The 11,231-nt window shown below is 36.5% G+C and overlaps 1 pseudogene; it reads right to left on the bottom strand.

Moving 5' to 3' along the window:
• Nucleotides 1-373: 373 nt before the first annotated feature.
• LOC111294759 (E3 ubiquitin-protein ligase KEG-like) lies at nt 374-10,852 on the bottom strand (annotated as a pseudogene).
• Nucleotides 10,853-11,231: the final 379 nt, after the last annotated feature.

The following is an 11,231-nucleotide window of genomic DNA, read 5'->3' as shown; positions in this document are numbered from 1 at the left end:
TTGTGTTGTGTTGTGTTCAATAAAAAATGTTTATACTATATTTGAGTTGAATTTATTTAACTATTAAAATATTCAAGCTCAGTTTGAATTAATAATTTAAAATAAATAAATTCATTTGTAAACATTAAATGAATATATTCATAAACTTATAACCAAAATAAACTAGTACTTAAGAACTCGGGACATACCCATTTATATAGAGTTTCCTTTCTTTGTTTTCCAAGCTACGTGGGATAAAAAGACTAAACAAAAAGTCTCCTCTATTGCTTGTTTATTGTCCATTTTATGTGATTAAAAATTATATTTAAAATAATATGCTTCAAAATATTTTGAAAGATTTTTAATATATGTTAGGTATACCTTTTAGTGTACTAATAATAAATTATGATTAGGAGCTGATTATGCCAGAAGGGCTGTCATCAAGAGCAATATCAGCATGATCTTCAATCCATGGTCTCCCTTCCCTCCTCTGAAACTTAATCTGTAATTTTTCATTTGCATCAACCCCAACCACCTGCCCTTTGCTGGCATGAGTCCCCATTCCCCAACCCCGCCTAGGTGTCACAAGCCCCTCTCGTATCCTCACCTTGTCTCCGACTTTAAATGGTCTGATCCATTCCATCTCCGAAGCCTTACGAAGCCATAGCCTTTCCATAAAGCAGAATGCCACCCATAAGTCACCATTTTCCATGCGATGCACTACCCCAATGCTTGAATGAGTTAGCTCTCCCCATTGGTGAGTTGGGATTGAAACTGATGACCTAACCCTAACCCAATCTCCGATGCAAAGTTCCTGTTCCTCAACAAGCTCCACTTCTGATGGGTCTAGCATCCAAGTTTTGGAGCCAACAGGAGTGTATATTCTCAACTTTCCATCAGCATCAATTGCTGCTATTGTTCCAATGCTTGTATGGCTATGACCTGACCACCCAAATCTTGGTTGATTCACGGAGAGCTTTACTCTCACTTTCTGCCGTACGATGAGTCTGTCCACTCTTTCAAGGTGGGAAGTAGTCCCCACCCATCTCTCCTGCTCCCCACAAAATGCAACAAAGGTGCTTCCATCCCATTCATCTCCTTCATACCCTATTCCTTGTACAACACCAATACTACCAGGTCTAACAGATTTCCGATTGCTGGCATTTTCTCTCAATTGCACCCACTCTCCTACTTCAAACATCTGCTCTATTTCAAGATCTGCAGGATCTCCCCTCCACATCCCTGGAAAACCAAAGAAAGCAATTCTCACTTCCCCATCCGCTTGAACACTTGTTATAATGCCTCGTGAATCAGATTGAGTCCCTCTCCAGCCTCACCTTGGCTCAACTAATCTAGCTCGAAACCGAACATGTTGCCCAACTTTATAGCTTGGAACCTTTTCTACATCTGAAAATGGGTAATCCACCTTCCTTTCCGAAAGCAGCAAGCCAATTCTAAATATCCAGTATCCTGAACACTATGCACTACTGCCAAGCTTTCTTTCCCAATAGTATTCCAGTCATAACTTGGTCTAGTACCAAGGCTCGGTTTTGAACGCACCCAATCACCAACTTCGACTCCTGAAAGCCTTTCTCCATCACCAGGGGAAACCTTCCACAAACTATGCCTGCCAGCAACCCTCACCTGCAGAGCACAAAGAAAACCACTCCATTACAGTAATTTAATGAATGAACAAACAAATTAATAGACTAGTCAACATATCCAGTATACAGTGATACAATGACAATGTTGTAACAAAAGATATAGTGCTCCAACATTTTCCCAGAAGAGCCATTCAAAGAATTCAATATGAAAAGAAAATTGAAAAAAGAAACTGAAAAGAATGAAGGACGCCGTTCAAAGAAAGAAATGGACAAAAAAAAAAGAATAAAAATTAGTGCCCAAAGACAAGCAGTATGCTTACATTCCAAGCTCCATCCATGTCAATTCTCACAATTTTGCCAACAGTTGCTGGAGTTTCATTTGACCATCCAAGTCGTGGCTGACTGACAGATGGCATCACATGAACCTCTTGTCCTACTTCAAAAGGAGGCACATTCTCCACACCAGCGACAGAGCAACAAAAAGGCTTGCTTCTGAAGCAGAAAGCAATACCTATATCACCATCGTCCTCTAAGCTATGAATTACACCAATGCTGTTGCGTGTTATGTCCTCCCATCCATATTTTGGGGAGGATACTGAAGCTTGTACTGTAACCCAATCCCCAACCTGATCTTAATGGAAATATACAGAATAAGATTCATTAAAATCCTAATGTTTCTGGCCCAAAAAAAAAAAAAAAAAAAACCTCAATGGATAGTCCAATGACTACATCAAGAAAGGGCAGGTAATTACCTTGATATCCTCAACCTTTTCCATGTCAGAGGGATCAGCCTGCCATGGGATTGGTCGATTTGGTATTTCAATCATAAGAAGCCCATCAGTCTCTATCTCGCTAATTCTCCCAACACTATGATGGGTCTCACCACCCCAAGCATATCGTGGTTCTGCAACAGATCGCTTGACACACACCCGATCACCAATCTTTAAATTAAAAAATATATTACTTTTTCTTAGTATGAAGAACAAGTTTCAATTAAAGAGAAAAAAATAAAGTAATAGAAAAGTTTTTATAAACACAATCAATAAAGAAAGTTTAAACTCTCTTATATGCCCGAATGGACTAATCGGCTCAACCTCCTCTGGTTCACAGTGCCAAGGATTTGGAAGGTAGCTCAAGTACAACAATAGACTACTATCTGGTCTAATACAATATACTACACCGATGCTACCAGGGGTCACAGATCCTAATCCATGCTTTGCTGTGGTAAGAGTTGGACGAATACGAACCCAATCCCCAACCTTGAATTCTTCAACTCTTTCCATTTCTGCAGGATCAGCTTTCCATCCTCTAGAGGCTCCAGGAAAGCCAACACGCAAAATCCCATCATCATCAACACATAAGACAGTTCCAATACTGTCACGTGATTGACCACGCCAGCCAAACCTGAAGATAGAACAAATTTATTTATTAATTCAAACTAACCTGAAAATAGACAAGCTAGTTACCAATGATCAAGCCAGCCAATTCAGTTAAAGGATTGCAAGCAGGCAAAAAGCAGAAGTACAACTTCAAGAGTAGATTAAAAGTGTATTCCACAGGCATCTATAATGTAGAGAATCAGATCAATTGTACGATCAAGAGCATGAATCTCAGGAAAAGCCATAATGGCTTCCTGTCTCTCGCATAAACATTGAAAAGACTGAGGAAGCATGAACCTTTTCTCTTTTCTTTTTTGACAGGTACATACAAATGGTAAAAATCCGGCAAGGGGGTACCCACCCAAGTACAACGCTATCTTTTACATAAAAGAAGATCAAAAGTATTCTGTATGGTTATGAAGTTCTGCCTATGGAACCAAAATTATAAAGTATGAAAATAAGCATCCAAAAGTTTTACTAGGAATAATGTGATTCATTTAACTCAAAACCTTTTCACTATTCTTTCCCCCCACAACAACCAAAAAATGAAAGAGTGGTGGATCAACTCTATTGCTTTTCAGCTATTTATACAAATTTAGCAGCTACCATGCAGAAGGGTTTCATTATTGTTTATTGTTTGCCTTCTGAGAATAAAATACACATGGAGCAACATAAGAGACTTCATAGCACGTAGGTACGGTGCCTTTGACAAGAGATAACGAAGGTAACCGATTAAGACATTATGCTGACACTTACTACCTTTTACCCAGGGAATATCTTCAGCATCATCAATCTCCACATATATAAAACATTTATATTCATTTTTATTTATAGGGTTATTAAAAGAACACAAATAATATTATCATCCTACTTGGACAAAAGTACTCAAAATATCCTAAAGATTAAACACGCAATTTCCAAATGACTTTTGAGTTTGCAAACACCATGGCAATGGCATGCACGTTCAAAGAAAACACTATATTTGTTGAGAGGTTTACTAAGTTGCCATTCCACGTAATAACTGGAAAAGCATAGGGCTTAAGCACCTCCATATCCCAGTCCTAAGATATTTAAAGACCAAAGAAACTGCATACTATAAATTAGAAACTAAACTCATCCAAACCTTGGCTCTTTGACATCTTCTCTCAGCTTAACGTGCTGCCCTCTATCCGGAGGAATCACTTTAAAATTTTCATTTACCAATACACGAGCCTCTCCAGAACAAAATGACACAATAAGATTGTCTCTATCCGCCACATTTTGCACAAAGCCAACATTTTTATGTCTTGCACCTTGCCACCCATATGTAGGTGCAGTGATTCTTCTTCGAAACTTCACCCAATCACTAACTTCAAATCTGAATAAGATCAAGAACTTAGGAATCATCATAAAATGTATGCACGAATAAATAAATTAAGTGAATGAATGCACAATGAGCTAAACCTTCTTCTTACATTGTAGGAGACAAATGAACTCCCCCATTCGTTAGTGCCTCCATTAGATCTTCAGAAATCCATTCCCGTGGAAGTGTCTCCAAAAAGTCACGTAATGTCTTACCACTGTCATCATACGTATTGACACCATGTTAGTAACATAAGGATCCAACATATAGATTCTACAGTGTAAAATGTACTGCCAAAAACTAAATTAAACCAAAGAAAAAGACATGAATATGTTTATAAAAAAAAGTTTATAGCAATTAACCAGAACTGACCTGTGATTTCTAACTTCAACTGCAGCATCAGGATTACTTAGCATAACAATGAGCCATTCAAGATTTTCACGTATCATTTTTGCAGTATCAGCCGCTATATGGAAAGCATTATCACCTTCATCCCCCTGGTGACGAGCCAAGACACCATGAATAAGTGGACTGCAAGAATAGCTCATTCTATGTTGCTCCAATTCTTAATTTTTCCTAACACACCCTTGTTGGACATATATTAGAAACTTATGCCTGCACTGTCCCAGTTCTCCTTTATCCCAACCTTAAACAACTGTAATTGCACTTTTCTTTTTAATCTTACTTTTATTTTAACATAAACCATCATAACGAAATAGCAATCAAGAATGATTGACAACTTGGTATTATTTATTAAGTCAACCATATGCATCATCTTATTCTAACTTTCAAATTACTGCATTAAATACGTAAAATATTAGATGCATGATTGCTCCTTACTTTAACTCTTAATTTTTCCCAAATATAATCATTTTTGAGACATATCAAACACTTGAAAATGAACCAGTAAGGGGCTATGACCTTCCAAATATAAGGGAAAATTAAAAAGTAGATGTATCTTTGTAAAGCATGTAACCATGTCTGATAATCACTAAGCAACAATAGAACTAATAGAACAGTTTGACTAAAAGACTTCTTAACCTGATCAAACCAAAACCACCAGATTTCTTGCTTGCTCTGGTTTGGAATTCTTTATAAACTCTGGAAAGAATTATAAAGTGGCAAAATATTTGAAACTTGTTACAAATTACAGATTTTTTTCCTTTTTCCCATAGCTATAACTTGCGTAGATCAAAGTTATCTCCTTTGCAAGCCGATGCCTGAATCAAGGGTTCTTCAATAAACAAAGAAATTCTTTTCCTCTGAGGAAAATTTCCTTTCTAGTTATGATTCCTCTCGTCTCAAATTACAAATCTTCACATGCCATTAATTAACCGAAAGAAAGTATTATTTCACCAAATTTAAACCAAGATTGTAGCCCATCCATTCCTGCAACAATTTTTACCTTCCAAAATTCCCCCAACTTCAAAAGCTTTTTTTCTCGAGCAATTTCAGAAAGCGTAAATGTTAAACGCACAGCAAACACTTCATAAATTTTCCCAAATCCATATTTAATCCTCCTTTATCATATTCATAACCAAGACCATGAACATTGCACAAGTTTTCCAACCAATGACTGTCAATTATATATTTACAACTTAACACCCCATTTTCCATGTTTATCACAAGTTTACCCTCAAATTGAATCAATTCAAACCCTAATTCAACTGTCAACAATAAACTGCTATCTATAACCATAAAACCTATAACCTATAACCATAAACCCTAAAACCTCCAATTTTCCCAACCCTGACACACCACAAACTCCAAGAGGGCATACTTTCCAAAATATCTATGTTAACACTCCTTCATTCTCCTCAAAGACATTGTCTAGTAATAACTGGCAGATAGACATTGTGCAGAAAAAAATCCCTTGCAACAAAATCACAAAAATAAGCACGATCCATTCTACATCAAGTTTTCAGCATCATCAACCATGTTTCTCCAACATATTGCATTTTAAATTAGCATGTGCAATAGGAAGATTAGGCAATTAATTTAGCCACATTCCATGTCTAATAGTTCAATTTATTTACATATTGTTTTCTGTGTCTGAAGATCATTGGTTATGAATCAAAGAACTATGTTTATTTAAATTGCTAAGAACCAAATTCTTTGTCTTCATAGAGGCGTTGTCTTGCTCTTCAATTAAAAGAGGTATTCTTTATGATTTGGATCAAACCATTTTAAGACCAAGATAATCAGAAAAAAATAACTCTGATATGTGAAACCCAAACTATCCAAATATAAAGCAAAAACTCCTGAGTCCCGATATAATTGAAGCCTAGATCATGTATATAGTTAATATCTGCATTAATGCTAATCTGCTTCTTAGCAAAAGGTCCATAATCCATTTCCTTTATTTGGGAAAAAATATGCAAAAGCATTCCATAAAAGGGATTTTTTGGTAATGGAGGTAGAAACCTGCAAATTACAATCCGCCCCGGCAGATAAAAGCAACCCAACACATGACGTTGCCCCTCTGGACAAAGCTACATGTAAGGGTGTTGTATTGTGCACGTTTCAGATGTTCACATCCACTCCAGCATCAAGAATCATCTGTTCACCAGTTCGCAATTAGAACTTGTATAACAAAGTCTGGTTAAATATACGTGTTGACATTTGCATTGATGCATGAAAAGAAATTAAATTACTGAATACTGAAAGAAAACAAATAAGTGCTCCTTACAGTATGGAAGTTATGTAGCTTACTTTTACCAATTCAATATCATTAGCCATAGCAGCAGTATGCAATGCTGTTCTCCCATGTTGAGCATCTATAGCAGTGGAATCTGCCCCAGCTGCAAGCAATATTCGCACCAGTTCCCTACCCTCTACAAGCAGTTTTATGGATGAATCAGATTATCACTACTGAATAATAAAAATTCACGTGGTTAAAAAGATGAACACAACATTGCCAAGCAAAATGAAGTGAACCAAGGCATGGTAATAGGCCTTGAAGGGTTTTGTAGATTGTGGTTTGCCTGAAACAAAGATCAAGTTTTAAGGACTTAAGATATACAAAAAACCATCTAGGATCACAAAAGAGACTAAGGATGTGATAACAGTGTTGTAACTGGTATCTCAGAATGCTGTAGCAATAGAGAGAAGAACAAAACATGAAGGAAGAAGAGGAAGAATATGTCATAACATATTCCTTCGCATCCATGCTTGAATTAAAACAAAATATTTATTAATCAAAATGCTCGAGAAAATAAGATAAGTATGAATTTATAAAAAACCCAACACTATTCAGTAACCAACTAGGAAAACCCTTGCGCAATGTGTAGCCAATTTAGAAAGTTCATGCAGAAATTACAATTCTATTCCTGGACAACAAAATCCAATAATTCATAACAAAGAATGAAGGCAATGTGAAGAATAGCTGAAAAATGAAGAATTGACTGGAGAGAACTTCTAAGACTGAAAACCATTTACTTAAAGAAAGAAGACAATCCAAGAGTTCTGCCCTACCTATTTCCTGATCTTTCTTTAGAGCAGCTGCCATGCACAGAGCAGAACCAACTGAACTGGGAATATCAATCGAATCAGCAATTTCTTCTAGAGATGCAACTTCCACCACCTTTTGACAACAGCCACATTCCATGTTGCCACACACAAATGCAAGGGTCTGATAACAAAGAATCAAGATATAAAGAACTGAGCAGCAGGAAATAGAATGAAAAAATAAATGCCAAGAACCTATTGAGGTCATATATTCTAAAAAGAATGTGCTAATATGCACAGACAGCAAACATATTAGAAAGGTTGAAACAAGTTAGTCTATTTCATATATTCCATTTTTACTTGTGGCAAATTTATGTTTGCTACCCAAAAAAGAAGGGAGAGAGAGAGAGAGAGAGAGAGAGAGAGAGAGAGAGAGAGTGTGCGTGTGTGTGTGAAAACCACAGTAGTGAGATATTAAGATTTAACCACTAACCCAGTAGATGAAAGGATCAAACACTTGCCAAAGCTCTTTTTGCTTTCTCAAGGAATCACTTTGAATGAATATTTACAGTTTGGTTGTGCAGTAATACCTGTCTTCTCAAGCCCCATATCCTAAACCAAACCCCAAACCACTATCTAAGTACATAAATAAAATAATGTTTAAGTCACCAACAAGTTTAGAAATAAACGCATCTGCCAATACATGACTGGATTCATATAATGGCACCAAAGGCACAATAAGGGAACACAACCCCAATGGCAAAGCATGCATCTGTCTCCAACATAATAGAGACGAGAGATTGTTGACCAGTTTTTTGTCCTTGCATGAGTAGACTACAAAAAGTATCAGTGATGACTGATAAGTTCAAGGTTATCTTATCTAGAGGTGTTCACAAATCCAAGACCCAATTGACGAATAACTAAGCAGGTAACATACAGTAAGTGCAATACATTTGTGAAAAAGAAAACAAGAGCTATAAAAGAAACCAGCAACAAGTATACATTAAATAGTAAGAAAATTAAATTAAATTTAAATGGACTCTGGTTATTTTTAACCTAAAGTTAATCAAGCAGGTTATTTCATCATGAAGCTAAATCCGTGATTCAGTCTGCGGAATTCTAGACTAATTTTAAACAAAAAAGCGACAAACTACAAGTGCTCCATTGACCACTTTCATCTCTCAAAGAGGGAAAACAGGAAAGAATTTGTAGTTTAGTTTTCTAATATTCATATGAATAAAGAAATAGAAAAAGAAAAAAAAACTATTCAGCACACAGGCGTGGAGCAGAATAGTACTTACGTCAGATTTTTGGAATTCAAAATAGTCATTGATCTACAGCATCCATTTTCCAATGTGACAAGGGCGCAGTCTGTATATTTCTTGGCAACAGCTCTATGAAGCGCCGATTCACCTTCATCATCCACCGCATTAGGGTCAGCTCCCGCCGATAGCAACTCCTGTTAGACATTTAGAGACATAAAACAGATAACTCAAACACCGGGTAAGAAGCAAGAAAGTGCAACTACACATATATGATTGACATAAGACCTACACGCATGCAGTCAGGTTGACCAAGGTAGACACAAACTTGGGCAACAGACGGCCCAAAGCCTTCCTTCAACCTAGATTGAACATCAGCACCTCTCCTAAGGAAAGCAAGGACACATTCTAGGGATCCAGCTGCTAAAGCAAAAATAAGAGGACAATCCCCATCCTTATCCAAACCATCCACATTTGCCTCTGCGTACTCCAATATTGCCTCGACAAGTTCAGCACTACCTCGTCAACAGACCAAGTGGAGAGCAGTTTGGCCATCAGCATTCTGTGCTTCTAAAAGTGAAGAAATTGAGCTTCCACTATTTACAGATGAAGCCTTTGCAAGAAAATCTCTGCTCAAACAAAGAAAAATGGTATATGAAGAATAAGATAATAGATATAACGTTCTTCATAAAGAGAGCTAAGAACATGTCTGAAATGAAGTGCACTAACCTCACACCACTCACATCTCCCTCAGAAACAAGTCGATGTAGACGGTTAGGATTATTAGGAAAAACTTCCCAATCAGACACGGTGGATGATTCCATTACAATTGATCCAGGATATTTGGCAAAGCCACTGCATATTCACCAATAAAATTTATGTAATGATATGAACTAATTTTACTGTAACTCTGCCTCACCTAACATGGACAAACACACAAATATATAACCAATACTAAAAGCATCAGCTGTTTTTAGCAACAACATTAGCTTTTATCTAGGTATATCACAAATAACAATAAAGGAAGTTAGGCAGGTATAACAACAAAAATTTTGTTTATTACTTATCAGGGCTTGCAGGAGTACTGCATGGTATCTCCTGCAAATGACGGAGGAATATTGCTAACATTGCATTAAATGTTGGTCTTTTCAATGGCTTGAACTGCAGGCACTCACCAATCATCTTCCACAATTCCCTAGGTAATCCAACACCTACAATACTTGCATATTGTGGAGGAAACTTTCGAGCCTTAATAACAGCTCGATAGACTTCATCTACACTCAAACCACCCCAATTGCATAAAGAATTTCAGCTGTGTTAAAACAAAACAATAAAATCAACCAAAAGGGGGAAATATATACACATAGAAGAACAAACAGAAAAATAACATAAGAAAAGACGGATTGCTCCACATACGGGATGGAACCAGTGCACATTTCCACCAATGTACAACCAAAATTCTAGGCATCTGATTGTGCAGATATGCTTGTTGCATCATCCCAGAACAAATTCAGTGACTTCTTTACAGGCTCCTATGCTTCTGGGGCAGTATAATGTGGGCTGAGCATAGTGCAATCCATGCATGAATGAATCTTTGAGGAATCACATACTGGTCGAGCCTTTTGGCAAGCCGGTTTCTTCAGAATTGCAGCAAGCTCAAAATCAGAAACAACAGCATGACCATTTGCATCCAAAAAAAGATTAGATGGTTTTATATTCATACAAACAACACCTGCCGCATGAAGTTCTCCCACCCCTCGTGCAATGTCTGCTCCATATGTACATTTGGAAAATTCCCAGCAAGTCATAGCAAGCTAAAGACAAGCACAGATTTGATAAAACAGAAAAAACTCAATGTAATTTTTAATTACTATAGAAAACTTAAAAAACAATTGTCTTTATTTCTTATTCAATCTACAATGAAGGAGTACATCTAAATAAATAGGAACAATGAAGTTCCTTATTAATAAACAACTTACATGAAACAAAAAACAAAAAATAATAAAAAGAAGAAAAAATTTTCTATTCTAGAATAAAAACAAATGCCTAAAAACTTAACAATAAGAATAGTTGACTAAATCAGAAGAGTAAATGAGAAATAGTTCCAAAATAAATTAAGAAATCAAGTTGCACTAATGTAAGAGAATCAAATTTCTACATTCCCTTCAAGCTAGGTTATAAATGTTAATTATACTCAGCTTGGATTTCAAACGTCAAA

This window comes from Durio zibethinus, chromosome 14, assembly GCF_047325235.1.
Source record: "Durio zibethinus cultivar Kanyao isolate XHJ-2024 chromosome 14, ASM4732523v1, whole genome shotgun sequence".
Lineage (NCBI taxonomy): Eukaryota > Viridiplantae > Streptophyta > Magnoliopsida > Malvales > Malvaceae > Durio > Durio zibethinus.
Note: the sequence above shows the minus strand (reverse complement) of the source record. Positions and strands in the feature narration are given on the sequence as shown.